Source organism: Schistocerca serialis, chromosome 6 (genome assembly GCF_023864345.2).
Source record: "Schistocerca serialis cubense isolate TAMUIC-IGC-003099 chromosome 6, iqSchSeri2.2, whole genome shotgun sequence".
Classification (NCBI taxonomy): Eukaryota; Metazoa; Arthropoda; class Insecta; order Orthoptera; family Acrididae; genus Schistocerca; species Schistocerca serialis.
In genome coordinates, this window is record NC_064643.1 from 208,328,840 (window position 1) to 208,346,642 (window position 17,803).

The following is a 17,803-nucleotide window of genomic DNA, read 5'->3' on the forward strand; positions in this document are numbered from 1 at the left end:
TGAAATGGAATTCATAATCAAAATCTATCCATAATCTGAACAAGAAATAAGTTTCATATCTTCCTAAAAATCCTAACAGTCCACAGAGTTCCATGAGTCCATGCTGAAAAGTAATGCCTCTGAATTTTTCATGTGAGAACTAGTGAAGCTTTTTAAGTAAAACAAACTTTATTAACACTCTACATCATTATTCTTCATGTCTAAGTACCTATTTCTCAATATAGTCACCCCAATGATGAACACATTTCTCCCAAAGAGAGACCAGTTTGTTTATACAGTAACTGAAGAATGTTTGACTTTGTTGACGGAGCTACAACCTCACTCTACTTGCACTGCTTCATCAGTATCAACATGAAGTACTCGAAAGTATTACTTAAGTTTTGCAAACTGATGAAAACCAGCTGAGGCCAAGTCGGGACTGTATAGAGGGCAATCAATGACAGTGAACCCAAGGCGTCAGATTGTCACAGATGTCGGCAGTGCTTATGTGTCATCTGGCATTGCAATGCTGAAGGAGAGTGTGTGGACAAAGGTTTTTTGCAGTTAGAAACTTGAGTACAGCATGCTGTTTCTCACACACTGACATTGATATGTTACACAACACCATGTTACAGGCTACAGTTTGAAGCCCTCTAGTGGCAATAGCTGCAATTGCATCAGTGAAGCAGGAAAGTCAACAGAGTAATATGAATATCATGTAATACCTCAACCGATACTGAGAACAGAATAAAAAAAAAGAGACATAACTTTTCAGCACACCTTTGTACACATTCAACAAATTTGAATCCCAATATTACACCTGGTTAAGCACGAGACAACTGGAAATCATAAGTTCAGCAAAACAGTATCATAAAAGTTCTCCAAAACCATGTACAGAATCAAGAGCAATTTTGAAAATTGCAGGAACTGTGCTGTGCTGGTAAAAGGTGGTAGGGATATTGCCAACCATGTCCCATAACCATTTTTATTTAACAGCAATGGAGTGGTGTGTCCTTCAGCATCATGCATTCACAGTCAACGAGTTTTATTAAAATGTTAATTTTTATATGCAGGAGGATCATATTTTCCACAAACATCTTAGCATTCACTGCTAACGACTATCATCATCTTTCAGTGCGATTAAAAATTATTTTGTAAAATTTAGAGATTATGCCAAGAACACACAAGATCCCTACGAGAACAAAAACAGGGTGCATCATATATGTAAGAAAGAGTTGTAATGTGAATAAGTCCACTTTGCTCAGTTCATACGCACAGTACTAAACTTTGTGATCATTTTATTGTCAAACAGTTCTTTGGGAACCTTTCTGATTTAATTAATCCAGAGGATGACATTAAGAAGCAAAGTAAACCCACAATTCAGAACTGAAATATAGTGTGCCCCTTGCAGCCACCTCAATATGAAAGAGGATATTTAACACATTATGTTTAAATACATAGTGAAATCCCTATTTTAAGTTTTCATGGGGCCCAGGCTTAAAAACTGTAAAATTGAGGAAAATATACAATGGAATAAAATGTTAAAACCTCTAAAATACAAGCAAAAACATCTAATTGGCATATATGATTAAAAATCATAATCCTTATCAACTGCATTAAATCTGAGTAAGTGAAGGAAATTAAATGTACAATACAATATTTATACAATAATTTGTGGTAATGAATTTCATCAGTCCTTAAAAATTTACAGATGTGCAACAGCAAGTAAAAACTCGAAACTTCCTGGCAGATTAAAACTGTGTGCTGGATCACAACTCAAACTCAGGACCTTTGCCTTTCACGGGCAAGTGCTCTACTGACTACGCTACCCACGCACAACTCACAACCCATCCTCACAGCTTTAATTCCACCAGTACCTTGTCTCCTAGTGAGTCGTGCCTGGGTAGTTCAGTCAGTAGAGCACTTTCCCGCAAAAGGCAAAGGTCCAGAGTTCGAGTCTTAGTCCAGCACAGTGTTATAATCTGCCAGGAAGTTTCATATCAGCACACCCTCCTCTGCAAAGTGAAAATTTCATTCAAGTAAAAGCTCATCAAAAAATTGAAATTGGTTTCTGGGTACAAGGTAATTGAGCCATTTTCCAACATGTTACAACCACAAATTATACAGTAAAATACATGTTTTTGTGGCATCTTTCCTTTGTATTCACTGAGAAAAAAGCAAAAATTGATGAACATGGTGAATTAAACCAAAAACTGTGAAGTACAGTGAAAAGTGTCAGAATCTAACATGTGGTGGTGTGTGTTTTGAGTAGACTTAAAGCTACATGCACACTCAGCTTGAAATATGTCTCTAGTCACTTGATGTGGACATCTTTTGGAAACATCTTTTGAACCATGAAAACACCTATCCGAACCAGTGTCAGTACAGCAAACAATGTTTCAGGCCAGCTACCGTATGTCACCGCTGCACAGCGCAAGTACGTGTTTGTATGTCACATTGTGTTGACTGTTATATAGAGCTTTTAGGTGTTTTATTTTTTCTTGCTGTATTAAGTTTTTCTGGAAAAAATGCAGTGGACAAGGCAGCAGACTGTCATGTTGTTTATCGTTGTACCAGGCTGATGGATGCTTGTGGAATATATGAAGCAAGCAGTACAAAAACACCAATAAAATGAGACGTTCTGCATGAAACTGCTGCTACATTGGTAGAATACTGAGAATGACTGTATAGAAAACAAAATAAGGTCATTTATCGTAGCCTTCAAAATACAAAATAAATGCTCAAGGCTCTGGAATGAATCTCCCACTGACAAAAAACTAAGACTAACAGCATGTCTCATTGTAACTGCTTTCCTGAAATTTCTATCTTTTTTTAAGAAATGGTGATACCATATTAGCCAGAAATTCAAAATCATTAGATGATATCCAAGTGAAATTACGGAAACTAGAGCTGTCTTCCACACTCAGTTCCCATACGTAACAAGATTTTCCCATCAGTTGTTCTGTAGTATGTATTCACTCATCAAAGATGACTGTATGCAAATCTGCAAATTGATTTCACACAACAACTAATCAGATTTCATCAACCATTATCACCCACTATACAAATTCTCCACCAAAATAATATCGTAGTTTTTAAACCAATTACAAAATTCTTTGATAAATGCAACCTTATTCCGCACAACTACTAAACACTGAGAAATGCTTTCTATGGCCTTCAGGTCACAAATTACAGTTTCCTCTTCTCTAGACATGATGTGGTGCGTAATACGAAAACAATACAACAAATAGCATTGCAAACGATGCAAATACACTGAGTAATGTTTATTGCCATTGTGGACAGAAACAGAGACAAGACAAGACACAAAGTCGTAAGCAGATCGAAACACTAGGAAATAATGCTTCTAACAGAAACATGTTTTCAGTGGCTTCACACTACTTTTTGCAGTGGTGATGTCACTAGTAGGCTTTTAACTATTGACTTTCGCAAGCACTTGTAAACAGCCCCCCTGTGAACTGTGTGAATTTCAATTATTCGTTTCCTTTGTAGTATGTGATGTATGTGTGTTTTATGCCATTTCAAAGCAACGGTGCATTGAAAGTATATCAGTATTAATAAAACATCAACGATGTAAGGCTTCAAGAGATTTAATGATAACTAATGCATAATACTGACTTCAAATGAGAAACTTGTAGCATAATGGATAATGTCATGGTTAGATGGCTTAGAGGTTATAGGTTTGCAACTTGTTGCATGCCAAAATTATTTTTCAACTTAGTGTGTTATCATACTTGTTATGATTGTAATACAATACGTTCTGCAAAATTTGATTTTGCTAAACATTTCCACCTGGTTAGAGAACAAAGGATGAAATAAATACTTGTCCGTATATTTCCCGAATGTGTGGTGATTCCCGAGTGAGTGGTTAGACAGAAACCTAAGAGAACAGTTTACATTCCTGTGAGTTAAATGAGCAGCAATAAAATTCATATTGTTCCTTCTCACACATGCTTCACTGTTTGTTGCCGAATATGTGGCGATTTCTGAGTGTATGATTAGGCTTGAACCCAAGACGACAGCTTAAATTGCTGCAAGTGAAATGATAAGCAATAACATTCACATTATTCCTTATCATAAATATTTCGCACATTGCACAACAACAAACATATTCCCCTAAAGAGTTCTTGCTACAACTGAGATTCTCCTGTCACTAACAGATCCACAAACATCAACATGACGCTATAGCGATCGGCACACTGATAGCCTCATTCCTCGTCGCCTTCACAGCACCACCACATTACAATTGTCAGCTGCTGCAAAAAGTAGTGTGAAACATATTCGACCCATCATCACTGCACAGTGAAGTTAAATGTTGCAAACTCTGTAGACAATCCAGAATGAGATTTTCACTCTGCAGCGGAGTGTGCGCTGATATGAAACTTCCTGGCAGATTAAAACTGTGTGCCCGACCGAGACTCGAACTCGGGACCTTTGCCTTTCGCGGGCAAGTGCTCTACCAACTGAGCTACCGAAGCACGACTCACGCCCGGTACTCACAGCTTTACTTCTGCCAGTACCTCGTCTCCTACCTTCCAAACTTTACAGAAGCTCTCCTGCGAACCTTGCAGAACTAGCACTCCTGAAAGAAAGGATATTGCGGAGACATGGCTTAGCCACAGCCTGGGGGATGTTTCCAGAATGAGATTTTCACTCTGCAGCGGAGTGTGCGCTGATATGAAACTTCCTGGCAGATTAAAACTGTGTGCCCGACCGAGACTCGAACTCGGGACCTTTGCCTTTCGCGGGCAAGTGCTCTACCAACTGAGCTACCGAAGCACAACTCACGGCCGGTACTCACAGCTTCACTTCTGCCAGTACCTCAAGGTCCCGAGTTCGAGTCTCGGTCGGGCACACAGTTTTAATCTGCCAGGAAGTTTCATATCAGCGCACACTCCGCTGCAGAGTGAAAATCTCATTCTGGAAACATCCCCCAGGCTGTGGCTAAGCCATGTCTCCGCAATATCCTTTCTTTCAGGAGTGCTAGTTCTGCAAGGTTCGCAGGAGAGCTTCTGTAAAGTTTGGAAGGTAGGAGACGAGGTACTGGCAGAAGTAAAGCTGTGAGTACCGGGCGTGAGTCGTGCTTCGGTAGCTCAGTTGGTAGAGCACTTGCCCGCGAAAGGCAAAGGTCCCGAGTTCGAGTCTCGGTCGGGCACACAGTTTTAATCTGCCAGGAAGTTTCATATCAGCGCACACTCCGCTGCAGAGTGAAAATCTCATTCTGGAAACATCCCCCAGGCTGTGGCTAAGCCATGTCTCCGCAATATCCTTTCTTTCAGGAGTGCTAGTTCTGCAAGGTTCGCAGGAGAGCTTCTGTAAAGTTTGGAAGGTAGGAGACGAGGTACTGGCAGAAGTAAAGCTGTGAGTACCGGGCGTGAGTCGTGCTTCGGTAGCTCAGTTGGTAGAGCACTTGCCCGCGAAAGGCAAAGGTCCCGAGTTCGAGTCTCGGTCGGGCACACAGTTTTAATCTGCCAGGAAGTTTCTGTAGACAATGTCAATAGTGGATTACATCAGTATTTCATCTCTCACATCTCCCCTATCTGCAACAGCCTACAATAATCCATTAACTCTGCCATCACCCATGGTGCAAACCATCTGTCTTTTGTTCCACTTATAACTCATTTAGTCACATCAAATGCCAATAGGTAGAAAACAGGATGAAGTGAAGCATGACGTCGAGTAAGAAAGAAGAATTGAGTAAGTCTTACTATGAAGAAACATAAGAACGGGGAATTTTTAGCATTGATCTTACGGGTTTTTCACAGGGGCTACAAATTTACGGTGTAGAAATAGGAAAAGCATAAACTCTGATAATGTAAAATCGAATTTCCACTGTATTCTTATACAGTCTTGGCTAGCAAAACTATTTTATATATTGACAGCCAGAGAGAAAGAAAAATTTATATTCAAATACATAATGATTGATCAATAAATTTTCCTTAACTAATGAACTCTGCCGAAACAACACACATATGGTTATTCCTAGCTCACAGAGATAGAACAAGTTTATCACTACATTGCGAGTGTTTAAACACAATGAGGACACAAAAAAATTATTAATGTGATGGCATATAGGTTTTGGGGACCAAGGCGACTGGCAGCAAATGCAGTCTATTTGAAGGCTAATAAAAGGAAGTGTACTGATACTGGCATCAACAGAGACCATAATTACAAATATGGATACAAAAAACAGATTATTGAGCAAAATGAATTCCTCATATGGCATCTGCCAAATAAGCCACTGCTACTACCCAAAAAATGATGATCATATACACCAGTGGTCAAACTGAGAATACATCAATAAAACTTTGCACTACACGCTTGTATGCAAGGGTCGTTCCAGAAAACCTCAAAGTATAACCTACTAGCATTCCTTTTAGTCAATTCATTCATTCATTCATTCATTTGTCCCATTCTGTGGATCTCAAGAAGAAGGAAAAACCTTAGAGATGTGGAATGAGTCAAGAAACGCATTCAAGTGAGGCAAACAACACTTACTAATTCAACCTGTATGCAGTATTAACAATAAATTATCACTGTGCTGCTTAATGTTATTTGTGCTTACAACAGCAGAACTTAATAAATTAGAAGGAAAGCCATCGCTCTTACCTACACCTATAACAACAGACCCCCATTTACAATACACTATTACCTGTAATGCAGCTTTATAGCAAACACTTACTATGTAGCTAACAGTAATTGTCAATCCTAAAATCTAGATAATCAGATAATTTGTAGGTGTGGCTAATGAGGTATGTTTTTAATTTTCTTTTGAAACTTTCTTTCTTAAAGTATATGGGAGATCATTAAATGCATTTGCACCAGGTAATACGCACAAGGAAGCAAAGACAAACAAAAATTGTTTTTTTTGTATCTGGTATCGCGATCATGCAAATCATAGTTAAGCTAAAACTAATTATTATCAACAACAAATAGCATTAAGAATCAAATGACTGGGAAAAGAACATAGGAATTCTCACATCTTTAAAGATGCCTCCAGAAGATGTGTGGTTATTTACTTTACACAATATGTTTACTGCTCCCTTCCGCCAAACAAATAGTTTATTTTCTTTAGATGCACTGTGCCAGAAGAGAATTCCATAAGACAACAAGAAATAAAAAATATGCTGAATAAGCTAACACTTGTCATTACTCCTAAGAGCAAATTGTGCTGAGCTGAGTATCTTGATTTGTTATCAATGAATTGACCCCAGTTAGTCTGTTACACCACTGAAGCCCCAAGGTAGTGGGTAATAATTCATTTATACATACACATTAATGTCCAATTCTTGCACAAACATGGGTAATTTTTCCTTATTTGAAATCACATGATATGAGTCTCTGCGACTTTAAGGACTATAGTAACTGGTGCGAGCCAGTTGTAGGCCTGTTCAACTATCATCTGTGCTGTGTCTGGTAAGGTCGAATTTGAACATTTGTGGGGTCATGTACAGTTTTCTCAGTGGAGAATCCATTAGAAAAGCCTAACTGAGAGGAGTTAACAAGCCCTACTTAGAAAAATGAGGTATCATTCTATCAAATACTACTATCTGGAAAAAACCTGAAAATGCTAGAAGGACCAAAAATGACCTGAAATTTGATGTGATCTGCTTATCTCAAATTTTATACACTGATATTGCTAAAACATATTTAAGTATTAGGAAATATGCCCTGACTCACTGACTGATTACAATGTTGCCTTAATGGTACTCCTATCAAGTCATAGCATGATTTTAATATCCTGTCAGAACCGTCATCATACACAGCATAATTACTACTTTACAGTGACATGATGAAATTCTGAATTATCCATTGACATTGGATTTATTTTTTAAAAAACTAATGTCTATTGATGATCCAAGGAGTGTGTGTCAAAGTAAATCTATAGCATCTGCATCTGACTGCTACAATCAATGGATCTGGTATTGACTGAATTAAACATGGCATTTCTGTCAAAACTTTTTTCTTGGGACTCAATTTCATTTGCATTATCTCTTGCTTAATAGTGTTCCAAACTGTTTTCAGTTTATTTTTGGAGTGTTGTTATTTGAGCACAGTGCATGTGTTTTACTTTTTTAGCGATAGACTGAAGGATTTTACAATACTTGTGTTAATGGAGTTTCAACTCTTGACTGAAGCTTGTCCTTTAAATTACACAGAGCTGTCTTCTTGGCATGAGGTACTTTAATCCCAAGGCTTATCTACCTTTAGTGCCTGCTACACCAATTGTTTGTTTTAGGGGAAAGCAGAGCTCATATTCCTGTAGGAATACGTTTAAGAAAGAGTTAAATTTACCATCAAACTTGTCTGCTTCCTAAATCTCTTCGCAGTGTTCATCTTGTAATTTCGCTTTAAACATCGTGATCTAGTCACTGTTAACGAATCTGTGATAAAATACTTCCCTCATACATTCAAGGCCTAATTGGTTACCACAATTTACTGTTAATATTTGACCATAATGGCCATATAAGCCATTGATTACAACTATTACATCCAATCCACCAAAGCCTATTGAGTCTACAAATTGCCAATGGTTGTCACCCTGTGTAACTCTTCCTAATAGTGAATTTTATTGCGGCAAATAATGAAAACTATACACAAACAACACTAGGTGTCTTTGATCAGTACTAAACAGAAAATTGTAGTCTCAGTCTCCAGTTAGGTCTGCAGAACTTCATAAAAACTGACTGTACTCCTTTATGAAGCTTAAGGCATTTCCTGCTGATGTCTTGCAAACTGTTTGTATTATTAGTTTGTGTTTCCTAATCCACAATTGTGGGAAAGCATTCAAAGAGCTGTTCAACACAATATTCATTATTCCAAAGAGTCTGGGACTTAACACCTACTGAACAAGGTGGCACACTGGTTAGCACATTGGACTCGCATTCGTGAAGACAACGGTTCAATATTGTGTTCGGCCATCCTGATTTAGGTTTTCTGTTACTTCCCTAAAGCGCTTCAGGAAAATGACGGGCTGGTTCCTTTGAAAGGGTACGGCCGATCTCCTTCCCCATCCTTCCCTAATCCGATCTTGTGCTCCATCTCTAATGACCTCTTTGTCAACGGGACAATAATCTCCCCATCCAATTAACACCACTTAGTGCATATATAGCCACTTCCCCTTTCTGCTTACTAGTTCTACAGTAATATGATAGTAGCTCAAATTGAGTTTTATCTATATGCTCAATTTCAATTACTTACATGTGATGTTTTGATGGATGCATCATGTCATATGTCATTCCGTCTGCCTTTTCCTTTGCATGTATGGATATTAGAAGTTAATCATTTTTACTTGCTTGTGATGCTTCTGTTATTCAGATAGAAGATACAATATGAGTGCCTTTAACACCCACGAGTTTGTGCAGGCTGCAGTATTTCATTTGGCTAGTAGCTATTCCAACTGCGACAACATTTGTTACACAGGACAGTCTTTTTAAGGAATTTACCCTACGAAATGTCTATGGAACACAATTAAATGCACTGGGGTAGGATAGATAGTGTTTTGGTAATACTGGTTTTGTGTGGTAATTAGCTGTTCAAAAATTGTCTTACCAGAAGCCTTCGGATGCAAACCATGTCCTTTACAATATGACCAACTGATGGAAAATGCATTAATCACACCCACAAGTGAACATTACATCTCCTGAGTAGTTTTCCCAAGCTCCACATAACACTTCATCCAGGGCTCATCACACAGCTCAAAAAGTAGAAAGACTTTCTCTCTAGCATGAGGACCTTTATCAGCAATGTGCCTGACGCATCTCTGTGGTCCAAACTTTTGCCTACACGATGTACTATTATTACGCTACCTTCCTTCACTACAGAGTCTAATCTACATTCCTGAGTCAAACAATGGAAACTCCAAAAAGCATTCTGGGCTGAACTGCTGGAGCTGGTGGCTATGTGTGCATGCGGTGTGCTTGCTTGTGTGTATGAATGGTTTGTGTTTCTTTTCTGCTGATGATTCTGCAGCTGAAAGCTTTGTGTGAGTGTCTTTTAATTGTGTCCACCTGCAACTTAACGTGTCTTCTTTATGGTAAATAGCAATCTGTCTAAATTGCTGAGTGCTGCATTTGGCTTAAAAATACTAGTTACCTAGTAATCATTTCCCACAGTTTTGTACTAGTTCTGACATTCCCTTCCTACAAGATCTCTGGGACAATAAGACCTTCTAGGTCTGCTTAAGCATTTTATTTCTAGCATCAGCTTGTACCTTACAACTTGTATTTAGAGACTGGTATTTAAATTGTTGGACTGTCTGTATACTTTTGTCCACAGCCTTCGAAAAATTGAAACTACTGGAGATAGCTACACTGACATCATCAGAGTAGCAGGCTCTTTTGATTGTTTCAAAGATTTGGAAGGCTTGGCTGTAATCCAGTTTTGTAATCCAGCTCTAACATTAGTACTCCAAACTTTTCATGCTACTGCCATTTCAGCTCAGAATTTCAATATTAGTCACCTTTTTTGAGTACTACGTACCAAGAGTAACAATCACTACATTTCCAGATTTGGCCAGCATCATTTCTCATGTAGGTTGCATTACAACATTCTGCGTGAAAATAATGCTGACATTTCTCGCATTGACTTCCATTCCTGATGATTCTCAGGCTGCTTGGACACTTGCCCATTCTGAGCGTAAAATTTTGATTTCGTCTGAGCCATGTGCGGCTCGCATTGTTGCCATTGGTAGGCTGGCATCGTGTAATAGGGACAGTGGTCTCTCGTTTTCTTCTTCTATTTAATTGCACCATTACGTTTGCTAGTGTTGTCTGTCCACGAGTGACAGCAGCAGCGTTGATCAATATCTAGTACCTGTACTATCTTTGAAGGACGTGAAGTGTTTTCCAGGTTGGGTGTGTCGAGTTCAGTTGGGAGAGAGCAGCAGAGAGGTCCAGCAGGGCAAGGACATGCCAGGACCACTGGCGGCATGCAGGCATTGCCGGATCGAGGGGCTGTAGTTGCAAGGGCCACAACCTCGTTGTCCACCCGACCCAGCACATTGGGTTGAGTGAACATTAATCCAGTAGTGAAACCACCAGCAAGTGGAGCGTGTCAAGTTGGCAGAATCTATTAGCCGTCTTCTACTGCATGTTATTAGTTTTTGAAGTTTGTGTTGTTATTTGGTGAAGGGCAACCTGTGGTATTTTACTGCCTAGTGGCAGCTAACTCGCCAGTTACCTGCCCTGGAGGTTAGCGTATTTTTGTGGCAGAGTACTTTTCCTTGTCTTGCCGATGCTGTCCGGCAAGACACGCAGTTCAACAGCCTCCTTGTTTGCAGTGTGGATTGTGGTTTCTTTTGTCTACCTTGGTTGTAGTGATTCCTTCTGCCTTTTGAAGTTTTAAACACCAGATTCTGAAGACGCAGTGCTGTCTGTCACTTCATCCTCGCATGAATTATTCCATCGTCTAAATTTACATCTACATGGTTACTCTACAATTCACACTTAAGTGCCTGGCAGAGGGTTCATCGAACCATTTTTTTTTTTTTTTTTAAATCCTGCCTGGAAGGCAGCGCATGGGTAGGAACAGTAGCAGGAAAATTACGTCGGTACTGCACGTAAGTAAAACTGGTTTACTGGTGCAAAAAACAAGTTAATACATAGTTACATAGCTTGCAATGAGGTGCGATGCTGACACCCGTCATATGTAGAGCAAAGCTGAAGCGAAGTGTCCTGGCCGTCTGCTCTTGATCAAATGGGATGAGTCTGCAGTGGTGCTCATAGAGCTGAACAGCGCCTGCTAGACGGCGCTATCATCTGTGTCGGTTGTAGTGCCAACTTAAGTACTTGCATTTACGCCGTGGCATCGTGGCTATCAATACTACAATTTTCATTCTACTTCTCTACCATTCCACTCTCAAATGGCACATGGGAAAAAGGAACACCTAAATCTTTCCATACGAGCTCTGATTTCCCTTATTTTATTATGACGATCATTTCTCTCTACATAGGTGGGTGTCAACAAACAAATTTCCCATTCAGAAGAGAAAGTTGGTGATTAAAATTTCGTAAATATATCTCATCGCAAAGAAAACCTCCTTTGTTTCAGTGACTGCCACCCCAACTCGTGTATCATATCAGTGACACACTCACTCCAATTGCGCGATAACACAGAACAAGCTGCCCTTCTTTGCACGTTTTCAATGTCCTCCGTCAATCCTACCTGGTAAGGATCCCTCACAGCGCAGAAATATTCCAGCAGAGGATGGACAAATGTTATGTAGGCGTCTCTTTAGTGGGTTTGCCGCATCTTCTAAGTGTTCTGCCAACAAAGTGCATTGTTTGTTTCGCCTTCCCCACAACATTACCTACCAATTTAAGTTGTTCGTAATTTTAATTCCTAGGTATTTAGTCGAATTGACAGCCCTTAGATTTGTGAGATTTATCGTATACCCAAAATTTATGGATTTCTTTTAGTACCCATGCGGATGACCTCGCACTTTACTTTTTTTTGTGCCAATTGCCACTTTTGGCACCATACAGAAATTCTCTCTAGATCATTTTGTAACTGGAATTGATTATCTGATGATTTTACTAGATGGTAAATTACAGCGTCATCTGCAAACAATCTAAGGGGGCTGCTCAGATTATCACCTAGATCATTTATATAAATCAGGAACAGGAGGGGGCCTATGACACTACCTTGTGGAACGCCAGATATCACTTCTGTTCTACTCGATGATTTACCATCCATCACTACGAACTGTGACCTCTCTGAGAGGAAATCACGAATCCAGTCACACAACTGAGACGATACTCTATATGCACGCAATTTGATTAATAGTCGCTTTTGAGGAACGGTATCAAAAGCCTTCTGGAAATCTAGGAATATGGAATCGATCTGAGATCCCTTGTCAACAGCACTCATTACTTCACGGGAATAAAGAGTTAGCTGTGTTACACAAGAACGATATTTTCTGAATCCGTGTTGGTTATGTATCAATAAGTCATTTTCTTCAAAGTGATTCATAATGTTTGAGTACAGTATATGCTCCAAAATCCTACTGCAAGTTGAGGTCAGTTATTAAGTGGATCTGTAATTCAATGGGTTACTCCAATTTCCTTTCTTGAATATTGGTGTGACCTGTGCTACTTTCCAGTCTTTAGGAACAGACCAGCCATCGTTTTACTGGTTATCACACGTTAGGTGTATTTGGTAAGAGGATTGATCAGCATTTAAACTGTCTAGTTTGAGTTGCCATCCTGTTAGGTGAACGTAACTCTTGGCTGCCTGTCTCACCGCTTTCGCAGCTGTAGGGACTTTTCTCAGGTCGATCCTTAGAGCACTGTCTGTGGATCACTCCCCTTTTTTATTAGGTCTGATTGTGTCAATTGTCTAAAAATAATATTTTGTTTAAATTATTCCTATTGCTTGTGGTCTTCAGCCGACAAATAATTTGAATTATTCTTAATAAGGCCTTCAGCTGTTAGTGTAGCTTGTGTTACAGTCAATTTTTTTTTTTAAATGATCGTTTTAAAAATTATTTTGGTATTATTCAATGTGTAGTCGTCTTTCTCACTTGTAATTCAGGCCTTCAGCGGTTAATTGTTCGGAAGTATTCCTTGTGGCCTTCAGCCGACAAATAAAATTATTTCTTTAAATAAATGTGTGTGTGTGTGTGTGTGTGTTTTTTTACTGTGCAACCAATGGTAACTGATTAGGACCCGTCCAAACTTTTTCCTGCTTTCCCTAACATGGGACTAAGGGAAAGCAGGAAAGGTGTGGATGGGGCCTTCAGGTGTCAGTTTAGCGCATGTCACAGTCAATATTTTTTTTTATTTGGTTGTTTTAAAAATTATTTTGGTATTTTTTGTGTGTATCTGTCCTCCTCATTTGCCTGAATTACAAGTGATGAAGACAATTACATGTTAAAAATACCAAAATAATTTTTAAAATAATCATTAAAAAAATTGACTGTAACACAAGCTACACTGACGGCTGAAGGCCTTATTAAGAAAGAATTCAAATTATTTGTCGGCTCAAGGCCACGAGCAATACTTCCGAACAATTAACGGCTGAAGGCCTGAATTACTAATGGGGAAGACAATTACACATTAAAAATACCAAAATAATTTTTTGAAACAATCATTAGAAAATTGACTGTAACGCAAGCTACACTGGTGGCTGAAGGCCTCTTTAAGAAGAATTCAAATCATTTGTCAGCTGAAGGCCACAAGCAATAGAAATAATTTAAACAAAATATTATTTTTAAACAACTGACACAATCGGACCTAATAAGAAGGGAGTGATCCACGGACAGTGCTCCAAGGATCGACCTGGGAAAAGTCCCTACAGCTGCGTAAGTGGTGAGACAGGCAGCCCAGTGATGTACTCAGTTAACAGGATGGCAACTCACTCTCGCAAAATCTACCTAATGTCCAATGCCCAATACAATGATGGAATAACCCATGCCAGGAAGACGGGCAGACTACAATCTTGACATCGTAAAATGACAAACATTATATAAGAGAACATATTCAAACGCAAGAGTAATCCGAGGTAATCACAACAAGTTGCCTCTACAAATCCAGTACGCAGACAGCGTTAAAATGACTGCTCATTCAAAACCACACTAGATACACACAGATCTGTGAAAGCAACACCACAAACAACTCAAACAATACTAAAACCAGTCACTGTGGAGCAACAAGGATGAATTACAAGTTGACACAAACACAGAGAACCCAGAAGTGGTCAGAAGACCAAATACACATCGTGCGTTGAGACGACCGACCGAACGACCAACCAACGGTCACTCTCGAACAAGTGAGGCAAGGCAAACGTCCCAGTATGAGTAGTTGACTGACAAATTATTCCATGAGGTCACATTGACGGATGGCCACACACACAGAGTGAAGGTTGCACTACTTGAATATAACAATTCAACTTAAACTTGCTGAATCCGGACTTCGATGTGGTCGTGAACTCTCGTGACCACATCATTCCATCGGGCAGCGCATGTATTGCCAGCTGTCCTGGAGAGTACTGGCGCTGTGCGGACCTCACTGCTGCCCGGTCCCAACTCAACTGAACTACCTAATCCAGAACTCCACTGAACTCCGACACACGAAGACCCAGAAATACTAGAGGTCGGTCCAAAGATAGTAAGGGTACTAGATATCGACAAACGCTGATGCTGCCACTCACGGACAGACAACGCTAGCAAACATAGTGGCGCCAGTAAACAGAAGAAGAAAACAAGACACCACTATCCCTATTACACAATGCCAACCTACCAATGGCACCAACACAAGCCGCACACAGCTCAACCTCCTCCCCCCCCTCAAACACCAACGCAGGGCTAACCCAACAAGTGGCCTACCAAACTTAATTTGATTAAGGCTGACCCATATTGCTTAGCGGTGGGGTTGTCCTTAACCAGAAGATTAACTGGGCCTAAAATATGCATAATAGTACAGGGACCCAGGAAATAGGGAATGAACTTACCAAGGTTTTAACTGTAATGACTCTAAATTTGATTTGTTGGTGAAACAGAATTTTTCAGCAAAAATTTTGTTACATAATTAAACTGTAGTTTATAAGCACAAATAATCTGAGCAGCAATATTCTCGTTATTTCTTTCAGTGTGTAGGCTTATAGCCCATTCCATCTTCATTGAAGCTATACAAGATGTGTTCATAAAGTAAAGTGACTATATTTTTATGAAAAAATATTCATTTATTCATCAATATTCATGTTGTCCTCTTCAAAGTAATCACCCTCAGATAGAATACACTTGTGCCAATGCTTCTTCCAATCCTCAAAGCACTTTTTTGTACAGCCTTCAGTACTTCCAGCAATGCAGTTTTTATTTCCTCAATCATTGAAAATCTTTGTCCTTTTATAGGTCTCTTCAGTTTTGGGAACAGGAAAAAGTCACAGGGGGCCAAATACAGGGAATATGGTGGTTGAGGCATGATTGCCGTGCTGTTTTATGCCACAAAATCTCTCACAAGCAACAATGAATGAGCACTGCATTGTCGTGATACAAAAGCCATGAATTGTTTTTTCACAATTCCAGACTTTTTTTGCATACTGCTTCTCGCAAATGGTGCATACTGTCAAGTTAATACTCCTTACTGGCCATACGACCGTGAGGCAAAAATTCATGATTCCCTATGCCACAGTAATTTGATCCAACTTGGCATGCTTTTTTTGGTCTTGGCTCTTCGGGATGCTTCCACTGGGACTATTGGGCTTTGGTTTCGAAGACATAGCCATAAACCCCTGTTTCATCACCAGTTATGACCCTTTTGAAGAAATCAGGATCATCATTGACATCATTCAAGAGCTCCTGAGCAATGCTCGTGTGACTGTTCTGGTCAAAATTGAGAAGTTTTGGAACAAACTTCGCTGACGCATGTCTCATGCCTAAAACATCCGAAAAAATTGCATCACATGAGCCAACCGATATGCAAACATCCTCAGCAACTTCTCTTATGGTAATTCGATGAGTTTCCAAACCAATTTTCTTCACAGCTTCGACATTATCATCTGTTGTTGATGTGCTGTGGTGTCCAGAGGGAGGTTTGTCATTGGCATGAGATCCATCCTTCATGAAATCTTCCCCACTCTACTGAGAGTGTCTTTCAGCCGTCCACCTAACCTTCGTAACCTCTTGGTGCATCCCTATGAAATCCCCAAACCACCTTCCCTACCCTCTGGCTCCTACCCTTGTGACCGTCCCCGGTGTAAAACCTGTCCCATGCACCCTCCCACCACCACCTACTCCAGTCCTGTAACCCGGAAGGTGTACACAATGAAAGGCAGAGCCACGTGCGAAAGCATCCACGTGATTTACCAACTGACCTGCTTACACTGTGAAGCTTTCTATGTGGGAATGACCAGCAACAAACTTTCCATTTGCATGAATGGACACAGGCAGACAGTGTTTGTTGGTAATGAGGATCACCCTGTGGCTAAACATGCCTTGCTGCACGGCCAGCACATCTTGGTACAGTGTTACACTGTCAGGGTTAACTGGATACTTCCCACCAACATCAACCTATCAGAACTCCTGCGATGGGAACTTGTCCTTCAATATATCCTCTCTTCCCGTTACCCACCAGGCCTCAACCTCCACTAATTTCGAGTTGCCGCCGTTCATACCTCACCTGTCATTCAACAACATCTTTGCCTCTCTACTTCTGCCTCGACTGACATATCTGCCCAAACTCTTTGCCTTTACATATGTCTGCTTGTTTCTGTATATGTGCGGATGGATATGTGCGTGTGTGTGAGTGTATACCTCTCCTTTTTTCCCCCTAAGGTAAGTCTTTCCGCTCCCGGGATTGGAATGACTCCTTACCCTCTCCCTTAAAACCCACATCCTTTCGTCTTTCCCTCTCCTCCCCTCTTTCCTGATGAAGCAACCGTGGGTTGCGAAAGCTTGAATTTTGTGTGTGTGTTTGTGTTTATTTGTGTGTCTATCAATGTCCCAACGCTTTCGTTTGGTAAGTTACATCATCTTTGTTTTTATATATATATAAGATGATGAGACTTACCAAACAAAAGCGCTGGCAGGTCGATAGACACACAAACAAACACAAACATACACACAAAATTCTAGCTTTCGCAACAAATGGTTGCTTCATCAGGAAAGAGGAGAGGAGAGGAGAGGGAAAGACGAAAGGATGTAGGTTTTAAGGAAGAGGGTAAGGAGTCATTCCAATCCCGGGAGCAGAAAGGCTTACCTTAGGGGGCAAAAAGGACAGGTATACACTCGCACACATGCACATATCCATCCGCACATACACAGACACAAGCAGACATTTTCACACAAACAAATACAAACATACACACA

General features: G+C 40.0%; 1 protein-coding gene across 1 annotated transcript in view; it reads right to left on the reverse strand.

Annotated features, from left to right (window-relative positions):
- Positions 1–17,803, reverse strand: part of LOC126483634 (dedicator of cytokinesis protein 9) — a 344,753-nt gene that overhangs the window by 183,402 nt on the left and 143,548 nt on the right. The gene's annotated exons all lie outside the window — the stretch shown is intronic.